The 22,412-nt window shown below is 41.2% G+C and overlaps 1 protein-coding gene across 1 annotated transcript in view; it reads right to left on the bottom strand.

The window, feature by feature from the left end:
- SLC7A14 (solute carrier family 7 member 14) overlaps positions 1-21,875 on the bottom strand; it is a 100,810-nt gene extending 78,935 nt beyond the window's left edge. Inside the window, exon 1 of the mRNA XM_033135388.1 lies at positions 21,674-21,875. The gene's annotated coding sequence lies outside the window, so the exon portion shown is untranslated. The remainder of the gene's footprint in view (positions 1-21,673) is intronic.
- Positions 21,876-22,412: the final 537 nt, after the last annotated feature.

Raw genomic sequence — 22,412 nt, 5'->3', positions numbered from 1 at the left:
CCTTCCTCCTGAGTAACCACTATCATGAAGACAGTCTGCATCATTCCCATGGAATGTCCTTTTTTTTTTTTAGCCGCATAAGTTGTGCCTATATAGAGTATTGTTTTGTATGTGTTTGAAATGTTTAAAAGTAGTATTAAATAGCCTTTTTACTCAAATTTTTATTTTTGAGATTTACCTGTTTTTAGGTCTAGATAATCTGTTTAACTTAGGTATAATACATTTCATTGATGAATATACTAATTTATTTTCCTATTCTCCTAATGCTGGCAGTTTGGTTGTTTCTTTTTTCACCACAAATACAAACAATACTGCAGTGTCTGTCCTTGAATAGTATGTGTCTCCTTACATGTATGTGGTTGGAGTTGCAGGGGTATGAGGTGGAGGGACGTTTACCTTTACTAGATATCACTGAATTGCTCTCTAAAGTGGTTGCAGAAATGTATACTTCCACCAGCAACATGTAAGACTTCTTGTTTCTGCAGATTTGTTATCGGACTTTGAAAGTGTTGCTTATATGACTGGTTTGAAATGGCTTCAATGGGTTTAATTTGCATTTCTGATTATTCAGTTAGTTAAGTAGGTCTTTTCATTTGTTTTTTGACTATATGGGTTTCCTTTTCTGTGAATTGCTTACTCCTAACCAATTCTTGTTTTCTACTGTTTTGTTTGTTTTTTTCTTATACATCTGTAGGAATTTAAAAATATATATGATGTATACTAATCCTTTGTTAGATGTATGCATTGAATATACTTCTCTAGGTCTATGGCTTTTCTTTTTTTCTTTTTCTTTTTAGGTTCATTTTATTGTGGTGTCTAGGACTATTGCATTTATTTTGCTGACAGAATCCTAAAATTAAAAAGGGATTTTTCTTTCTGATGAAGTTTGGTTTTCAGAACCTAAAAGGGAAAATTATATGGCAAATGTAGACCTCCAGTGCTGTCTTTCTCCACCTCTAATAACTAATGTAAAGTGTGCTTCAAAAGGGAATTTAGTTGGGAAAATGCTTTAAGTCACCCATTTCATATGAAAACACTAAGGAGAGAAATTTTACCAAAAAAAAAAAAAAAAAAAGGAGGTGTGGGATTAAAGTTTCTTTAGTCAAGACAGCCTGTGTCCTTCAAAACATTGTTTAAAATATCACTTACGTTCTAAAAGCAAAAGAAATCACTTAACTGGCAGATGAGCCTCTTCCCCAAGAGAAATCAAGGACTGCCTCTCTACAGAGCCCGTCATGATCTACACATAATAGACCAAGGGTTTTGTTCATGGAAAACACGCAAGAGCAGAAAGTGGCCCAGCATTTATTTACAGCTCTTCTCAATAACAGAAGAAAATCCTGAGCGTAGTTGGACAGTGTTTTTAATTTCCAGTAAAAATTATATTCAATTAATCTGTTTACTTATTTTATTTTAGCTTATACATTGAAATTGCCTCAGTCACATCTACTCATATTTATGAAATTCTGAAACATTCTCAGAAGTTATATTTTCAAACATTGTTGCCTACACATTTTCTCTGAGCTCTCTTTCTGAAATTTGATAAATGCTTGTCTCAGTTCATTCTCCTGTCTCTTAATGGTGTTTTCATATATGCGTCTCTTTTATATTTCTCTACTGCATCCTATGCAAGCGCCTTAAATCTAGCTTTCAATTCACCAATTCTCTCTGTAGCTATGTGTAATCTCCTGCTTAAACTGTAAATTTCAATGACCATATTTTCCCTTTCAAAAAGTTCAGTTGGTTCTTTTTCAAACCAGTTTATTTTTTCTCATGACATCTTGCTCTTTTTTTTGTGGTCCCTCCCCACTTTCTTTTAGCTCTCTAATTATTTTAAATTCATTTATTTCATAATCTCCTTCAGATTAATCTCACGTTTGGGATGCTAACCTCCAGTTCTTTGTGTTTACTCATTGTGAATCACAGGGAATGTTTCCTTATATGTTTTATAATTTTTGATTGTGAGCTAACTTCAGTGGAGTTTGTCTTCTCTTGGCTATCACATGTGGCCTGGGTCATGGAAGTATCTTTCCAGAGTTGTTTTACATTTTTCTTCTACCAGATACTTCATGGATATCCGTGGCTCAATTTTTATGTTAAATTCTTAGCCTTGGGATTTTTATACTATGTGACTGTTGTAAATCTGGACTCCAAACCCTTGCATGGAAAAGCTTGAGATTTTGAATTTTCATGCAAGACATTTTTTTGTCCTCTAATTAGAATACTGGGCAGGGACAAGCTTCCTCGATGATCACTGATCCAATGGGTAGGATTTTTCTAGTTCCTCCTTTCACTGCGAGTGAGGTCCTTTGAGGGCCCTGGAACTATGAAGGGGTCTCAGTTCCAATTCCCCTCCTCCAGTGGGCGTAAATCTACCATCCCTCCTGCATGGGCCTTCAAATCCAAGTCCTTAAGCATTAGTACTCTTTCTTGAGTCTTATGACTCTTCTTTTTCTCACTCTTGCCTTCAAGAATATGTCCCTGTTTCTTTCTTCTGACTCTTTCATTTCTTCATTCTCTGAGCCTCAATTGGTTCTAATACTACTTCTGATAAAATATTTTGTGACCTTAAGTCCCTTTACAGTCTAGACCCCACAGCTGTCAGCTCCTTGAGGACATGACACATGTTTTAGTCTTTCAGGGTTAATACAGAACTTAGCAAACTTCTTGCAACAAATATTTGTTAATTAATCCAAAAACTTTCCAGGATGGGCAATTGCTGTGTGTGTATCTTCATACAAAATATATAAGCTTGAACTGACATTTTTGGGGCTACCACAAGCCTCAGATCCTATTGGGATACTGTGGAGAGAGCACGGGACTAGGAGTCAGAAACCTGAGGTAGAAAAATTGTGTATCTTTAGACAAAGCATTCTACCTTTCTGAACCTCAGTTTCTTTGCCTACAAAATGAGCATAGTATATCCACTCTGCTTACCTTCCAGGGTTGTGCTGAGGATTAAATAAGAAATGTCATGTGGAAAAGTTGTATAAATGTTAAAAGGCCATCCATGGGGTGTTGTTGATAATGTGTTGTTATTTGTGAGTAAGGACATGGGAAACCACAGGGACAGTAATAGGATTTCCTGATTCCTTCTGGGAAATATTGCTTATTCCAGCATTGTCTGCTTGCTGGCCTTCCTACAGGAAATATTGTTTTAGTTTGTCAAGTTCCCTTTAATGGTTTACATGCTGACCAAAGGAGCCCTATTGATATCCTAGACAACTTAGATGAAGATGCAATTTTGATTGTTTAACTCAAAGAAATCCATCAATGTCATCCTCTCCTCTAGCAACATCCTTCCAGTTTTTTTTTCTTTTAAGCCAACACAATATTTACCATTACGATGCCTTTCTAAACAGAACTGGGGCTCACTCACATCTTGCTTCCATTTCCCTTTCTCCCTCCCTCACCAGTGTGTACCCAGGCCCTCCGTATCGATTCACACCAAGGGGCCTCCCCCCACACAAAAGATACACTCACGGCAGTTTAACAAATACTGGTTCCTAAAGATTGTCTGTAAAGCAAACTTTTGCAAACAGAATATTGCATGTTCACGTTAAAGAACACATGCTCCCCGCTTGGTTTTGATCTGCATTCAGCTATCACTGGATTTAGTATCCATTTCTCCGTCATGCTCCAGTCTCTGCCAGACTGTAAACATCCACTCTTTAGGAATCCTGGTGATTTGTTTTATTAAATAAAGAATCCTTGTCAATAAATATTTGCAGCCCGATCTACTGTTACCATGTCCTTGCAGTGGGTGTTCACTAAGAGGTGTCTGTGGGTGTGTAATAGTTATCTTTTCTCTCTGTTTCACTGTTCAGTCAGTACCCCTTTAAACATGTGAGTGACAAAACACTGAGCACAAATCTCACGGGTGTCATAAGAGAATGCTGCGGGGTGGAATGCTGGCAGAATAAACAGCAGTGAATGTTACCTTAGCCAGCTCTGACCAGTGGGTAATCACAGGCATATAAATTACAGGTTCTCTCTGGAGAACTAAATTATTTTCTGAGTCATTTCCAGAGCCTCTGAAGTGGCCCTTCCTGAGGCTAGAGATCTATTGTGCTGAGGTAAGATTTTAGCTGTTGACCCCTGTGGAGGAGGCATGAAGGGACTAAAAAACACACTCCTAGGAGCTAGAGCTGGAAAAAATAATTGGATCTGACACTCTCATTTCATGGAAAAGGAAAGTGAAACCTAAAAGATGTGCCCAGGGTCACACTGCTAGTTAGAGGCCTGTAGTCCCAGGACCCAGGAGGCCTGCCACCAGTTCATTGGCTTTGGTTTGATTTCATTCACTTTAAATGTTAGCAGTTTATCCTTTTGCAGAAGTAACAGGCTATCGTCACTGAAGTCACACAGATCTGTGTTAGAGTCACTGCTCCACCTGTTCCAAGTTTATATTCTTCTGAACCTTGATTTATTCATTTAAAAAAAAGGGCATAATAAGCCTACCTAGTAGGATTATTGTGCTAATTTGTGTAAACGTATATGAAGGGTCTGGTACATACTAGATTCAAAGACAGATATTATTGTTATTCTCTAGGAGATGGGGGTGGATCTCTGCTACCTCTGATTTTAATAGTAACTTGCACTTGTTATAGCACCTTTTTGGTGACTAAATCTTGCCTCATCTCTCCAGCTTTGGGCTCTATGTAGATTCAGGTTCCACATAGGCTTCTCTTGGGAATTGAGTGTTTTATTTTTTAAGTATTTCTAGCCACCTAATAATCTGGTTCTTGTTGCAGAATCCTGAATTGCTAGGAGGAAATCTCTAATCCCCTTAACCTCTGAGGACCAAAAGAAATAGATTCTCACTTTCTATACCAGCCTGATTCTCTCTCGTTTGAGACAACTGAAGTTGTCCTTGAAATATTAACCAGTGAGTTGAAAGCCCTGGGCTGGGGGTGGGGGTGAGGGTGAGGTAGGATAGTGAGGTGTAGGAGACCCTACCAGAGCTCAGCTGTAGCTGAGATGAGCAAGGCAAAGAACTGATGGTTCTCAAATGCAATAGTAGTTCAAGGCACCAGAACATAAGTGACTAATTCAGGGTCTGATCCTTTCCTTGGAATTGAGGTCTCTATGGCTCTGCTGAGCTGCTGGATTTGAGCTGGCCAAGGTTAAATAGAGGTAGCTGCAGATGAGTCTGGGGCAGTATGTGTACATGTGCACGTGCATAGTGGTTATTGTTAACTAACCTACAGCAAGACTTGTGCAAATCACCTCCCTCCTTATTGTTTTTCCTAGGAAAAGGGGATGGCAACAATTACCTTGCTTGGCCTGCAGGCCATGAGGGAGAGAGTTGCCTAGAACATTTGGGAGCCTGAAGCCTGGCAGGAAAAGCAGTGATAAAACAGTAAGTCAGAAGGCAGGCTGAATTCAGCTTCCTCTTCTTGCTGGTACAAGGGTGAGGGTCACGAGAAAATAGTGTGGAAAGAGTGGGCTGGCTAGGCTCTGGCTCCTCCTTGTCCTGTTGATAAATGGATGCCTCAGATTCTTATCTTCTGGAAGCAGTCCCTTCCCTGCTGTCACCAGAAAATGGCGGGGGTGGGGTGGGGGAAGGAAGTGGGGAAAAATGCTGCATCAGAAAAGTAATGGAAAATAACCAAGAAATGGAGGGTGGAAAAATGAAGGCCTTTGGAGCTTTGGCATTTTGCATAGTGGTCCATCCTGGAATTGAATTGAATGCGATCCATGAAATGCATCTTTAAATTAATAGTATGCTGCTGGAAATTTTCAAGCTGGAAACAACCATGACAATCATCCATGGTAGCCTTTCTGTCTTACGGATGAGGCATCTCAGGCCCAGAAAAGCAAAGGGACCCACGTGAGGTGAGGCGCACACAGCTGGGGAGGGGCTGACCTGAATCCATCATTCTGCTCCACTTCCCCGCGGTGTGTCCTTGGAATTGTTCCAGGCATGCCAAGTGCATCTGGTTTCCCCTCTCTGCGCGCCTGCCTGTCCCCACCAACCCTATCACCACAAGTAGAGAGTGGCTCCTGTCAGCAGAGAGAAAGGAAGGCCCCTGAAGTCAGGTGTGAAGCCAAGAAGAGAGGGGCCCTCTGTCTCCCCCGTCCTCAGAGCTGTGTTCATTTCAAACAAGATTTGGGCGACATGGTTCAACGCCAGCCAAGAAATAGCAATAATGGTCCCTGATTCCACAGCTAGTAAATGCTATTTTTCTTGCACATTTCCCACAGTTTAATCTCCTTACTTGACTTTTCTAGTTCCACCCTCTCTCTCTGTCTCTCTCATCTATTGCACTCACTGTTGCCAAAACTTTCCGTGTCACTCTTCTGGTCACAAGTCTATAGCACTAAACGCTTTGGGGCTCCCACTGCCGGTGGCTTAAAGCCTAATCTCCTTAGCTTGCTATTCAAGGTCCGGGAGAGATGAGTTCCACTTGTCCTATAGCTATTGAGCTTATAATGAAACACTTCTCTAGAAAACTCCAAGCAGCTGAGCCCCAAACAAATTCTGGTGAGGATCACCCTAGGGTTTGTTAAGAAAACCAAAAAGCCAACCCTGCGACTTCTGCGTTAACATCTGAAGCAAAGCTAAAATGGACCACCCTGAGTGATGTGATGCTGTCCAGCCCTCAGTTACATTTTAAATATTCCATTCATTTTCAACTGATATTATTCTACTTTTTGTCTCCAAATTGGCCCTGCCTACTAGTTGAGCTGTGAAATTACACTGGCAAATTTATTTCATTTTCCTAATGACAGTGGTTCCCCCTTGATTTTTTTGTTTTGTTTTGGTTTTGGTTTTATGCTAAGAAAGGCTTGATGTTCCTTGTGGTAAGGAGAAAATCACCTTAAAAATCTAAATTTTCCTATATATAAATGAGGCCTGTAGGCTTGGTGAGGTTGGGCTCATTAGTTAATGGATTCGTGATGATGGTCCTTGCAAGTGAATTCTGAAAACTGGGGACATATTGGAGTGATTCAGAACTGAGAAAGAGCCAACTGTTTATTTATGTGTGAGATGTACGTCTTTTTTTTTTTTTTCTTTTTTCTTTCTTTTTTTTTTAATTTATTGGGGTGACAATTGTTAGTAAAATTACATAGATTTCAGGTGTGCAATTCTGTATCACATCATCCATAAATCACACTGTGTGTTCACCACCCAGAGTCAGCTCCCCTTCCATCACCATACACCTGATCCCCCTCACCCTCATCCCCCCCCCCCCAACCCCCTTACCCTCTGGTAACCACCAAATTACATTCCCCAGATTAATTTTCAAACCCGTGGCCATCCTGTGGTCACCGACTGCCCTCCAATCCCCTCACCCTCCCCCCCACCCCCACACCCCTCCCGCCCATCTGAGATGTACGTCTTACCCTCAAGCCCAGGACACTGGTAAAGGCTTTGATTAGGGGGAAGCAAAAGCATTTCGCTTCTCACTGCCCAGCAAATGCTCCTGCATCTCCCACCCCAGTTCTCCATGTTAAGGGAAAGTACATTAGAAAGAATGACATTCTTTTCCCTTTCTTTTTTTTTGTTGACTTATTTTTTGTTTGTTTGTTTTCACTATTTTATTGTTTGTTTGTTTTCTCTCTCTCATTCAACATTTCCTTAACATGCTCTAGTCCATCAGTAAGATTAAACATTAGAAGTCTCTTAAACTGAACAAAATGGCCTTTCAAATTACTTCCTTCCTTTCAAATCCCCCATTCTGTTTTGTTTAATAAATAGCTCTTCGACCTTTAGTTCTCTCATTACAGCCTATTAGTCTTCCTGCACTATGTTCTTACTTTGGGGCTAATCACGCAAGCTCAGCCTTTGCTGAAAGAAATGAGTTCCTGTAGGCAAATGAAAATGTACTTTCACATTCTAGAATATTAATTTAAGTCTAGAGATGTAGTGTGCATCACTGACAGTTTAGGGCAAATTTTTCTCCCAGCAACCATTCACAGGAACCTCGAGGATCTAGGCCATTGCTTTTGTAAGTAGTAACTTGCAATACATTGGTCTGTTGGGCCTGTAATTTTGTTTATTTGACAATTACATAAGAAGAGTTCAAATCACTTCACTAATTAAGAAAACCAAACCAAGACAACCAGTCTTGAATGCAGTCCTCCACATACTCTAGCCAACTGGGACTTGATATTGTTTTTATTTTAGTAACAACATTCTGAACAGTGGTTCCTATTTTTATTAACAGGTCTTAGTCTGTTTTTTTCTTCCCATTGTAGTTTTAGTTTTTAGCATGTTTGTTGAATGAATAACTAAATTAAAAAAAGAGTCACTCCTTTTCTCTTTATGTAGATGGAGTGACGAGGCCTAGGAAAGGTCTGACGTGCCCAGAGTCTCACATCAAGGCTTTGGACACCTGAGTCTAATCCTCTGATTAGGCCATGAAAGTAGAGCTGCAAAGTTATTCTTATTCAGGCGCTCATATAAGATACATTAGGACTGGTCTGTTTCAGAGAGATTTTTAAAATTATGAATGGGCAGTATAGGTGGGAAAGATTTTGGTGTCGAATGTCACGGCATTTGAATCTTGGCCATAGCCCTCTCTGGCTATGAGAACTTGGGCAAGTCATTTAAATTCAATAATCCTCACACGTAGAATTGGGATAATAATACCCTACTTCATAGGATCAAATGAGTAAATGTGAGGTGTTGTTACTATTATCGGAAGTATTATGATGTAGCTCTCTCATTATCTTTGACTTTAAGAAGAATACTCAATAATTTGTCATGTTGGAATTGCATGTGTAAAGAGATAACATCACAACGCTTAATTGACAGTTCTCCCCAGCTTCTTTGTGATAGCACCGTAGCATTCATTTATAACTGTCAGTTGTAACAGACCTGGGGCAGAAAGGAAGAACACAGGCTAGTCACTAAGATAGTACTGAAACAGAGAAGTCTTGTTTCTATTTTGACAGTTAAGTTCTATAGTGGCGTATTTCAGTTGTCTGAATTAGGAATTTATTTCTGGCACGACAGTTTATCCTCATTCAGATATTTTCTTCCTCTGTGTTCTGATGCTGGAACAGAAAGTGTGTCAAAAGTCTGTCTGACTAGGAAAGAATTTAAAATGAATCCCAAGCCATCTGTATAGTTTGTGCCTGCTTGGAACCAGATAACCACTCAGCTCAAGGGAAAAATAAAAATAGTCAAAATGGTTGTCTGGCCTCTTTCAGAAAAACAATTTTATTGTCTGATTTTTAAAAATCCTTTTGAGAGTTAATTCTTTCCACGTTTTGTGGATGAGTCATAGTCATTCCGTGAATGTATTCTGTATTGAGAGTGACTAATGGATACAGTTTCAAATGTCAGTGTCCACACATGGAGATTACTGACAAGGTCAAACCAGACCCCAGTGCTCTCAGACAAAGTCAGATCATGGTACCCTCTGAGGTGGGATAAGCAGAATCAGCATGAAGTACACGAGATTTGCCCCTTACAGAAATAACTCAACCACTAGGGAGGTTTATTTGTGATTGGTGGTTAAACTGGAGCATCTATTAGAACTCCCTAAAGAAGACTAGCTTGTAACTAGTATGAGACAGGCTATGAGTTAAGAAGTTGTAACGTGTCTGAGAAAATATCCTCACAGAATATTCTTATATTATAACAGGCACTGCATAGAGACCAGATAAGGTCTCTATCTTCCACCGAAAGAATTTGCTAAAGTTTCTCCAACACTAAGGAAAGGGGAGAAAAGACTCTCTCTTTGAAGGGCACAACTATTCCTGTAACCTGAAATGTGTTCTTGGGTGGAATTTGGAAGAATTCTCTAGTCTCTGTTGCTGCCTAGATGGCACATTTCATGAGACTGTCTAACTCCATTAATCCTGAGAGTGTGCTCACAGGTCATCTTTGATCACTCATTTGCTTTGCTCACTATCCTGATCCCAGGAAGGGGATAACCTGGGCGACACTCACAAGCATCCGCCACTGCATGTGACTATATTAGCATCTGGTTAACAAAGCATCCTCCCAGGATTGGGGGAACATGGCTTGATTCTGCAGAGCTATAAGACTTTTGATAGAACTGGTAAAATAGAGGTTCTCTACCTCGTAAGCCTGATCAGACTACGAGACAATTACGTAATCTATGAAGCCCTGCCTGAGAAGTCAGTTTTTGGATTTCCCTCTCTTTTCCTTCTTTTTTCAATATGATCTTTACTGAAACACCACCTATTTTTGGCTTAAACGTATTCCTCAGAAGGAACTTAAACAGAAAATGTGAATTCCATTGATTAAAAAAATATATCTATCACAGTAAACTTTGTACACACTAAATTAAATGCACTATTATGATTAATTCAGGCAAAACACCTAGACCCTGAAGGAGAAATGGTTTGAGAATTGTCTGTTTTCACTTTCTTGGGTATTACCAGTCTTGCTTAAACTTATCCAGTTACCCAATTATCTGGTCCCGGGGATTCTGACTCTAATAACCTGCCACTTACAGTGAACTTTGGATGAACTTTGCTCCATTATCAAATGATGGCAGCCATGGACTCTTTCTTCTCAGGCACACTGTTTTCTGTGTGATCTCCAGGTGAGTGATGGCATTGATCGTATGTATCCTCTAGACTAGAAAATGGGTTACACTTATCTATAACCAGCTTCGTAATGTGATAGATGGACCAATACAGCATGGGGGGTAACAAGTTGTGGGTATTCTAAACAAGGTCCTGGAGTGAACCTCTGAGCACACTGCAATCAGTTGTTTCCATCCATCCTGATGGAGTTGTGCAATGAAAGGGGGGCAGAGATGGCGGAGAGTGGGAAAATGCTGGGTTATCGATCCTTGGGACGTAGCAGCTTGGTATGGTGGAAAAAGCACTGACCTGGGAATCAGAAAATCTAGTCATAGTGCTACTTTTTAGCTGAGCAAACTTTCGCAAGTGGTTTTCTCTCGCTGACTCTCAGTTTCTACTCCTGTAAAAGGAGTGGTTAGTTTAGATGATCTCTATTGGATGTATATTGGATGAGAGGTGGGGGAAGGGTGGCCAGAAAATTGGAAGTGGAAAATAGCCAGTCTCGGAAATATAAATGTGCACGGACTAACCTGACTATAAGGTGAAATTTAAGACCATAAGTTTGGATAAATTTTTAGGAGTGTGTAGATGGGTGAAAAATTCAACTCTGTTTACAAAGGAGGGCTGGCATTCTGGAGTCTGAAACTCTATCTCTGATGTGCTCTGTGTGAAGGCAGCTTCATCTTTCTGAAGGCTCCCTCATCTAGAAAATGGAGAGGCAGTGATCATTTATACGCAAGCAGGAACAGCATATTATTTATAGAACCACCAGGAATTAGAATGCCTTCTGTTCAGGTTGTGCCTCTGTAATCTCTGGCAGTTTGAAAAGAGGAGGCAGGGGAAGGTGTGTGAAGCTGGGGAACAAGGTCATGTCCGTGTGTTGGGTATGCTGTTGGTGTTTTTTGGTGAGAATGCCCTCATGTACCAGCGACCCAGGATCTGACAGACCAACTGGTTGTAATAAAGGAACTGTATCTTAATAGTGAGCAATTGAAAACTTGGAGCTTCACAAATACTTCATCATCACATTGTGTGTTACATTGGATTATGCTCAAATGACGAATAAAATTCCTGAAGACAGCACAGAACAGGGCAAAATACTGTGACTAAGAGGCTGGTCTAGGCCCTAGTCCTTGTCCTGCCATTACCTTATTGGCTGACCTTGGGCAAGTCTCTTAAGATCTCTGGGTTTTAATTACTTCAACTGTAAAACAGGGAAAGGAGAAGACTGAGATGATTTCTGTGGTTTCTTCTAGCTGTGAGATTAGACTTCATGATTCTTTTATCTGCCTATGAATCAGCTTTGAATTCAGTGATATTCCTAAAAATATTCATAAAAACCTTTTTCAAAAAATAAACTCTAGCCTGGATAAATACATCCACCCAGCTGCATGCAAGTCTTTTCAGAATCCTTCCAACATGACCTCTCATCATTACCAGCCAGGTCTCTAATCACATCAGCTTGCACATATATCATTTCCATCCACACTTCCAGCATTTGCTTTTGCTGTTCCCATTTCTACAATAGCCACACGAGAAAATATTACATACCATTCAAAGGACAGTTCCATTGTAATTTCTCTATGAAGATAAAGTGTTCCCTGGTTTCTCCTTGGAGGCTCCCTCACACCATGTTTCAGCATATGTCATGTTGCATGCATAATTACGGAGTTTACATCTGACTATCAGATTGTTGGTGATTTGAGGGCAGGGATTGTGTCCAGTGCTGTCTAGTCCCATGCTTGTCACAAGATAAGAGTCACAAAGAGACCCAATGTTTCTTCAATGAACTGCAAAGGTGGTGGTTTTCAGAATCAAGATTCACTGATTTGGGGTTCTCCATGCCAACCTTTAGTCTAGGCCTCGCATTGTGGGCATGTTAACCTATTGGGACTCCTTGACCCTGCTGAAGTTGAAGGGGGCTTCTTGTAGAAGCTTCTGAGGGCCAGTTGAAAATGAGTGATCTCTGACCCCATATTTTACTTCTCTATAAAATTATTGGAAGTTCAGTAATGATTCTGAGCTGCTATAAACTGCACATGAGTATGGCTAAATTTCACCTGGGGAAGAAGACCAAAAGTAAATTCTCTCTGTGTGTATCCATTGGGAAATCAGGGTCCATGAACCCCACATTACTCCGACTGATATTTCTCAGTGGAGGAGTGCTATTGCTATTTTGGGTGGGTTACGGATTTATTGTGCAGGAGTGTCTGGCTTAGTGCAGGATATTTAGCATTCCTAATCCTAGTCCACCAAAAGCCAGTAGAAATACCCACCTCCTAGTGTTTATGACAATAAAAAATACCCCTCAGTGAGATGGCACTGCCTCAGATTGGGAGCCATTGATTTTAGAAGAAACCATAAGGCCTCCCATATTGTAAATACCATTTTCTAGATATGCAAGTTTACGTCCAAGGTCTTCTAACCCTAAAGGCATTGATTTACTGTCAACCCTTGTTCAGGACGAGGTATCAACAAATTAAAAGTTATTTTTGACTGACAGAGACTGGAAGGATGGGAAACTTATTTCTTCATTTGTACAGAATGTATGGTTTACAAGGAATTTTAACAAATGCTATCTCATTTGCCCTTCTTGTGATATGAGGGACAGATTCCATTTCCCCTATTTTAAAGGTAAGGAAGCTGAGTCTTGAAGAAGTTGTATGGTGCTGGCTCAAGTCTCGTAACCCCATCAATGCTGACACTGGAAATCAGGTCTCAGCTGACTCCTAGATCATCCCACGCCCCAAAAAATAGCTAGAAAACCAGAGGCAGAAGTAGAGTTATGCATTCCATAATGGCCTTTGGTGTTGGTGGGATATGTAGCTAGTTGATCAAGCTGGAAACTAAAGGTAAAGAATATATACATATACATATACGCACACACATATGTATGTGTATATATATGTATACTTGGCTGCTATCTTAGCCTTCTCAACTTATTAGACATATCATATTAAGTGCTAGAAGCCCATCAACAGTTTAGCACAAATTAAAATCCACAGTGAAATAGATGAGTACTGTGGTGTACTGTATTTGTGACTTATTTGGTAAGGTAGGTTTCATGAGAAGAAAACAAATTTCACACATGATTTTGAAAGTTTTAGTCTTACTCTTGACCCAAGCCCACCACCGGGAAGTGATACTCTTGAAGCTCTTCCTCTCGGCCTTAAAAGCTGTCTAGATCATCACTTTGAGTAAAAAAGCTAGAGCAGAGGCCAGAAGACTCCACTGCACAGTAAAGATGTAGAGGAATGACTTTTGTTGCCTTAGAAGGTGCTGGATCCTGCACCAGCCTCCATCCATTTCTGGCAATGCAGGCTGTTCACACATTTTGGGAAACACAGCACAGTGGTCCTCATCGCACTCAGTAGCCGGCAAAGCACCAACATTCAATACTGAACCATTGAAACAATTGATCAATGGCATCATTTACAAAAGGATAAGAGCCATCTTGTAGGAAGACAATGCAGATACCTATACAGCGTCATCAGAACCACAGACCCAAGCTTCTAGTCACCTTCTTCATTGCTTTTTTAGGCAGAAAATATAGATGAAATGGAAATTTCCCAGAAAACAGGCTTGTGGGCTAATTGGCCTATAAATGACACACATCAGTTATCTGAGAGACTCACGGTTTTCAAAGAGGCAGTGTAGCATGATGGTTAAGAGCACAAACTGTTTGCTGTATGAATTTGGGAAGGTTATTTTACTACTTTGTGATCCAGGTTTTTCACCTGTAAAATGAGGATAATAATGTTTCCAACATTATAGGGTCATAGTAAATGTAAATAAGTATTAGCTATCACCAGCATCATTACTATTCTTATTGTTACTGGGTGAAATGCTAGCACGAAATGTCAGAGCTTCCAACAAGTAACAATGCAAAACTAAGAATCTTGATTGATTTTTTTATTATTTGGGCTTAATGAAGTTGAGTATGGATTATTCACGCCCTTGTCATAGAATGCTATTGTTTACAGGACTCGAAACACTACTTAATCCAAATTTCTTGTTTTAGAGATGAAGATGATGAAGATAAAAGGAGTTTAATCTTTGCCCAAATTCTTACAGCAAGGGTTCTGGGATTTTGAATCTTTTTCTTCTGACTCCTAGTTCCAGCCATGAAATTTTTACCTACTGACTCTCCTTAACCAGTAGTTCTTTCACCTGGGAGTGCAAAGGGAAATAATCTGAAATCCAAAAACCTCCATTTTTCCACTCTAAGCAGCTCTGGTAAAAGGTTGGTAGAAGAGGTTAAACTCATTGACTAAGTAAGTTTTTATGACTAATAAAAAGGTGCATGATGTTCAAAGATGCAAAGAGCAGTGGATTGATAGAGAAGAGGCTCAAGTGTCACTTCTGCCTCTGTTATTAACTTGGGTGGCTATTCACCGCCTCAGTTTCTCTGTTTGTAAAATGAGAGAGTGGGGTTATGTAGTTGTTACAAGATGTTGGCACAATAATATATTATACTATAACTATAATCTCTAATGAATAGTTATGTCTTTCTAATTATGAAGACCATTTTGTCATTAGAATGTTCAAACACCTGGATGCAATTTTTTTAATTTGCTGATTATTTAAAAAACAAACAGAGAAAAACAATTTTAAAAAATGAACAGGGCCATGGACACCGGCTTACTATTTGTAGGAAAGTTTACTGGGTTGGAATATTTTGCTTTTGGCAAAGGAGCATCAGTCAATTCCAGGCATTTGCTTACTGACTTGCTAGGATAGAATGATCTATTTTTTTCTTTCATTTTTGTCAGTAATCACCAGTTAAAATTCTTAAAACAATTATCCCTAGAAAAGGATAATATTCTGTGACCTGTGAGACTGTGATGTCACCAGGTCTCCTCTAACTACTAGATGTGTTTTCCTCTAAGTTAAGCTCCTTCTGAATTTAGGAACAATAGCAATTGCCTACAACAGTTATGAAGGCCAATCAAATACTTTCTCAAGGAAGTAACAAGTACCTCTTTAAAGTAAAAATGGAAAATAACACACAACTCCATTTAAGAACTGTTTTTATGAAATGCAAGACCCTTGGGCTGATGTGTCTCCTTGTTCCCTGGAGGAGGGAAGCAAGATACAATCCTCAGAAGCATTCTGCCTTGGCCATCACTGCCTATGTCCCAGAAGGGCTTAGAGTGGTTGCCAGGGTAAGATTTGATGTTCTGTGTTTGTCTCCTGTTTTATTTGATAAAGGAAAATGTCACAGGGAATCCTCATTTCTCTGGCTAGATGAGCACATGGCATGAACTGACCTGGAATGATGGCCTGAGTTCAAATATTTGTTGAGCACCCATGTGCCAGACTATAGAAGTTCCAGTCACCCAAAAACCAGGACATTTCTGTGCCAATATAGGATAGTCCTCAATTATTTTATCGATTAAGCGAAAGATGGCAAGCACCAGTTTCAAAGTTACATTGTCAGTTCTCATTATTTCCTGTGGTATACAACCAGTAAAATCCCTCAAGCTAAGGACAGTGAAAATTAAACTCTTTTCAGCTCTGAGGTAATATATTTTTCCCCTTCTAAATCTAGGCCCTTCCAAGAGATAAACAAGTCCCATGAAATAAATAAACCATGATTTCCATCAAAAGGTGTTTATTATTAAAGCCAGCATGACCTACTAGAGGCCAGAGTTGACAATCTCACTAATTTCCCCTTTAGTAATATAATTCCATATGCAACAAAGGCCTAACAATGGCACGCTTAGCCAGCATCAGGGGCTGAGGGTATATCTCAGCTATTTTTCTGGCAGAACGTCTTATAAGTCAATATCCATGCCTTTGTTAAGACTTAATAAAGGCTTAACAAAGGCAAACTAGGTCCTTAAGAAAGGAAATAACCTGCCAGAGCTCCTGGAACTAGAGATAGAATCTAGAGCCCTTAGCCATACTCAGCTTGATTTCTTAAGTGCTTTACCAATAAATAAATAAATAAATAAATAAATAAATAAATAAATAAATAAATAAATAACTTGATTGAGATTTCAGGATGAATAACAACCATAATAAATACAACTAAGAATTATCTTACAGAATAGCTTCCTTTGCAGGCTTATTTTCTATAGTACCTGAACATTGTATTAACCATTGTGTTGTAAGAGAAAAATATTTAAGAATCAAAATGGTAAACCATTAAAGAAGGTATGGCTGCATTTGTGCCATCTCCTGATCCAGTCAGGGATCTATAAAAGCACTCTTACTTAAGGTATAAACACCATAGATCAAGGTGCAGGGGTAAGCAGTAGATGCCAGGTTTGGGAGTAAATGTTAGCTAGGTGCTTAAGGTTCTACTCATGATCCCAACAGATTTTACCTTAGAGAATGGATGGTATGAAAACCTCTTATTTAAGGTCAGAAACCTTACTGTAACTGCAAGAATTCATTTTTTTTTGGAATTAGTTTCTTTTATTTGGGTTAATCAATACATGAAATAGAATTATTTTATTCTTATTGATTCATGAGATGTGTAGAAGCTCGTTTCAATTAGTAGTTAGTAAAAATATTCCTTTTAAATGATCTCCCTTTCCCACTCGTACTGAGGAATACCCATAATACTTCTTAAGTTATCTCTGAACTCCTATTATCATGACAAGATAATTATTGACAATTGACTTAAAACTATTAGTTAAAAAAGTTAAAGCTGTTTCAGAGCCACTCAGACTTCCTAGTTTTTGTTTTTGTTTTATCTTGAAGCAAATATCCAGGGACAAATAAACTAAATCACAAACAATATTTCAATTCATTGTACCTAACCAACCAGAAACCTCGACAACTAAAACACTTTTTCTTTAGCATTCTACATTTCAGTGGAAAATGACAACAAAAGCAAATTACATTTATAACAGGAATTAGAAATATTCAGAAATGCATTCAGTTTAAACTACCCTATTTGTTTATTACTATCCTATCCTATCCTATCTTATCCTATCCTACCCTATCCTAATGAAATTATCAGCCATTACAGATTCAATCATGCTCCTTACAAAGTACTTTCATATACCTACACTTTGAGTCTCACAGTAGCCCTTTGAGATAGGTATGGCAATTCTCATCAACATTTTACAAATGAAGAAATGGAGCTATAGAGGGCCTTATAATGTCACCAAGCAGTAAGTGGCACCCTTACTAACTCCAAGTACAGTATTCTTTCCATGTTTATCATACTATACTTACTAAGATAAGATGCACATACATATCCAATATACATGTTATTATATGTAAATGTGAGATATATATATATTCATGGGTGTATAAGAATTTTCAAGTTATTTCTAAGTTGGAATTCAAGACCCAACCATGGAATATTTTACTCGATGGTAAAATGGAATCCATATGAAGCAAAGCCCAGAGTTCACCAGCTCCTTCAAGGAGTCATGTGCTCTCTTTGCTAGCCTTATTGTCTTGCTCATCTTTGGGCTTCTGTGGACGTTCTAGGCACAAGTGGCTTTTTCTCCTTTCTTGGCAGAAGTTTCAAAGCACAGTCCCAAGTCCTTTTCCTCAATTCCAAGTTCTCAGTTGCTGTGAAAATTTTTTAGCACTTTCTAAAGCAACATTGTTCAATAGGACTTTCTGTAATGCTGGAAATGTTCTATATTTGCACTGTCCAATAAGGTAGCCAGTAGCCATATATGGTTGTTGAGCACTTAACATATGGCTGGTGTGATTCTGGAACTGAATTTTTAGCTACATGTGGCTAGTGACTACAGTATTGAATAGAGTAATTCTATGTGGTTTAAGATTCTGGTTCATGGGACCCAGAGACCCCTAGCAAGGCCATCCTTGCAGAATGACTCAGTGAGGGTACAACAGAAGTTATGTATTTAATTATGCGTTATATCTTAATTAGTTCTAGAGGGGGTTCGAATCATAATGTTGGCAAGCAGTAAAAAGGCATATAGTGATCTTTAAGTAAGGATAACAAACAGGGAACTCTGCAGTGATAAATATTATGAGAAAGAGCAGAACAGTGCTATTTGAATTGAATTTGAATTTGGGCTGAAACAGAGCAAAAATAAATGAATAGGACATCAGGTTCTTCTGTATGTTAGAGTGGACTAGAACTCTAGGACCATCTCCAATGAAATTATCTATTTGATAGAATTGTGAAGACTCAATGACATGAGTTATGAATGCACTTAGCACAGTGCCTAGCCATGTGGTAAGCATTTGATAGATATTAGCACTTATAATGACTGTTTCTGCCTACATCTTTTAAGGCTTCTTCCAAGCCCCTATGAGAACATAGGAAGTTGCTTAGGGTAATTAATTTTGGAAAATTATTTTGTTGGGAATAGATCACAGAGAGGAAATATAGACAACTTAAAGGCAAGCAGAGAAATGACACACTGCCATCCCCATTTACAAATGGCTGTCATAGGGAGAACTGTTATTGAGGAAAATGGGTCAGATGTCTCAGGTATGTTGGGTCAGACAACACTGGAACAGTGAGACCCAGAATGGAAAGAATAGGAAGAAAAAGTAGCTAAGAGGACTGCTTGTATTTTAGGTGTTTTTATTTGTGGTATATTTCTGAATATAGTTCAGTAGTGGTGATGTTCTTGTCAAAGATAACCAAAGAAGGCAGCATGGAAGAGTATTGGAGGCACCAGGGGTGTAGTGGAAAGGGCATTGGTCCCAGAATCAACTCAGTTAGGTTCCAATCCTAACATTTCAGTCACATGACTTAGATTAATGTCCATCTTTTGGTCCCCAAATACTCCTCCTTGTGAAACAACAGTGCTGAATGACTTTAAGGTTATTCGTGCCCTAAAATTCAAGAGTACAATTTTGAAAAGAAAACACCTGTGGGCTCTAGACCTTCAGATTCCTTGAAGATTTTCTGCTTTTTCAGGAAAGTCTGCTGTTTCAGTCCTCTAACTTGTTCTTGGAATCCTGAAGTTCAAGTTGTGTGAACAATGGTATCTCAAGCAGCATGCACAGAAGCAGTTGGTATGGTGGGAGTGAGTGACAATGGGTGGGTGGAAAGAGGAAAGGGTTGGAAGAGAGTAGTATGTGTGAAAAAGAAAGCAGTTCTTCCTCCTTTGATGTTCTCTTGCTATATTTCCCAATGACAGCTGTATGTAATAACAGGTATATGTGTATGTGCATCTTCTCTTAGTAATTATATATGACATATAATGATAAATAGCTTGAACTTTGGAGTTAAGCAGACCTGAATTTGAGTCCAACCTCTGAATTTGAGATACCTAACTTCAGTTTTCTGTGATACTTACGGTGAGCAGGTATTGTGAAGTTTAAATGAGACATTACCCAGAAGATAGTAAGTGTTCAGTAAACATTATCTTAACTTGGTCTCCCCAAATTGGCTTAATTCTTTTCCCATCTGACCCATAAAATAAAAGACTAGTCAAAGAAACAAACATGCAGGGCTGCTTAGAGATTTTTATCTAGAGGATGTAAACAAGGTGCAGGGTGGGGGAAAGGGGAGAGAAGGGTGCTGAAGAGAGAAAAAGCCATAGCCAGGAATAGAAAGCCCAGTCTCTACGTTAATGAAGCCTCTTCCGTGATGTAGCCTCACAATTCTTTGGTTTCCGAAAGCCACAGAAGTGTTTTTTTAGAATAGCACCCCTAACTGCTTTCCCAACACTCTACCAAGTGTTGATTCACCGGAAAATTCACCGTGCAGGCAGAGGAAACAGAATGAGGCACCACACATTTCCTCGTCCCCACCCGAAGTTTGCTAAGCAGGATACGCGCCTCTCTCCTCTACCCAGAAGTACGGGGAAGCTCCTTCCAAGTGGAGTCCGGGGGAAGGAAGAGCACCTTTACCAGTCTCTCTACGTCGCTTCTTCCACCTGACCCGCTTTACTGGGTCCTAACGCAGTTTTTGCTTGTGGGAAATGCTGGCAAGCAGTGAGCCGCCAGTGTCCTGGCAGGTTAGCTTCCCACCTCGGAGAACTTTCAGCACCGCGGACAGCACCATGGCCGCGGTTTGCTCGGCGGCCCAGACTCCTGCTTGGGGTTATCCTGCCCTAGTGTTCTCCCGGACCCCTTACCCCAGGCTGGGGTGGGGGCCGTGAAGGGGGGAGACGGGTTATCATTTTGTGGTCGCTGGCCAACTCCCTCCAGGACTGGCTCCGCAGTTCCGCGAGCATCCTTTCCCCAGAGCCCGTTCCTTTGCATCTCTCAGTTCAAGACCTCAGTGAACAGAGCTTAGAACAGGTAGTGGGGTCAGGAGTGCCAAGAGCCGGCGAGAGCCCTGCTGCTCCCGCCTTCCACCTCCCCCTTCCTTTCGCTTCTAGTCGTTTGGCGACTTCTGTCTTACTCTTCAATCACAATATAAAATACACAAAGGGGGGGGTCAGAAGGGAGAAGGAGGTTTGGGGCTGCGTCCTGCGAGGCCACCCTGCCCTACTCTGGCCCTCTGGATTCCTAGGAAACTGCTATGCTTTAGAATGGAAGAGGAGAGGAGGTTCTGACGGGGTAAATAAGTAAGGGCCAGAATCCTTTCCCGGGGCTGCCCTCTCTGTCCAGGGACCTTTCCTGGACACGTCCCCCATCACGTCCTCCTCTCTGCTGCTGGCGTGTCACCTCTCTCTGGGGACAGATGTCCCTCAGAGCGCACTGGCCTGGTTAGGGCACTGGGCTCAGCTGGAGTCCCTTTGAAGAGTTTGCTCTCAGGTAAAAGGATAGACGTTGTCCCCTCCCTCCCCTCGGGCTGCGGCAGGAAAAGCCTTCTCCTAGGCCGAGAACCGAGAGCCGGGTGTGTGCCAAGGCTAGGAGGGAAGGAGGGGCCCGGCGTCTGTGGACACCCAGGCGGCCCGGACACTACTCGTGGCTCCCTCCTCCGCCTCTCTCCCCGGCGGCGCCGAGGCTGCATTTGCCCCAGCCCCGCCTGGCAGCTCCCATGAGTCGGAGCCCGGCGTCCCCAGACCCTGGACGCTGTCCTGGCCTCATTCCAGGCCAGAGCCTGAGAGACCCCTACCCATTTCCTTCCTTCTTTCAGGGGCCCCTTTCTGGAGGGCGCTCTCTGCCCCCGCGCCATGTTCCTGCTTCCTCTCTCCCGGTGGCTCCGGTTCCTGGTTCATTCAACCAGAGACGATCGTCCCATTTGCGGCGGTCCAGATGAAATACAGGGGGCGCAGAGAAGGACAGACTGCGGTGAAGAGGGAATTACACTCACCCGAGGGCTGAAGGTGATGAACTGGCTACCGGGGCTGGTGGCTGGCGGTCCGGACGTAAAAGCTCCGGGCTCTGTCTCTTCCACTGTGATGCGCGGTGCTAGTGGCAAAGGAAGATAGAAGGCAGCCGCTGTTGCTGAACAGCTCCTCAATTATTCAGATCGCCCCCCTCAACACACACACTCCGCACCCCTCCCTGCGGCCTGTCAGTCCTCCCTCCAGCTCGCTAGTCTCCGCCTTCCAGGAGTCACGTGGGCGGCCCAATCCCTCACATTACAGAGCCGAAGCTTCTCACCAGAAGACCCCGCACGCAGGCACTCACTCACTCACTCACTCACCCACTCACTCATTCGCTGTCTGCCACTCTCAACTCCTCCTTGGCCCACTGAGCCTCTGGGTGCCACTTCCAGTATGTCAGGCTGTCCGGAGGCTGAGGGGGCCAGAGATGGACAATTCTCTGTCCTGGGAAAGCAGGAACAGGCAGGACTTTGCAGTGTCCATGTGTTGAGAAAGCATCTGCCAGCAGCCCGGCTCTGCTGGACTTGGCATTGAAGAAAGCTGTCTCTTCAGACCGGCTTCCTGCCCTCTGAACACTTACCGCTCTCCTGGAAGGGCCCTTGCTGCTCTCAAATTTCTTCCACCCGGTCTTGGCATTATTGGAAAGAAAGGATGGGAAGACTGATTTCCTCTCTCCTTCTAAAAAAGACAAGACCCTATTCCTTCAAAGCTCAAGTAGCCTGA

Source organism: Rhinolophus ferrumequinum, chromosome 2 (genome assembly GCF_004115265.2).
Source record: "Rhinolophus ferrumequinum isolate MPI-CBG mRhiFer1 chromosome 2, mRhiFer1_v1.p, whole genome shotgun sequence".
In the NCBI taxonomy this organism is placed as follows: domain Eukaryota; kingdom Metazoa; phylum Chordata; class Mammalia; order Chiroptera; family Rhinolophidae; genus Rhinolophus; species Rhinolophus ferrumequinum.
The sequence above is the reverse complement of the archived record's forward strand: the minus strand, read 5'-3'. Positions and strand labels throughout refer to the sequence as shown.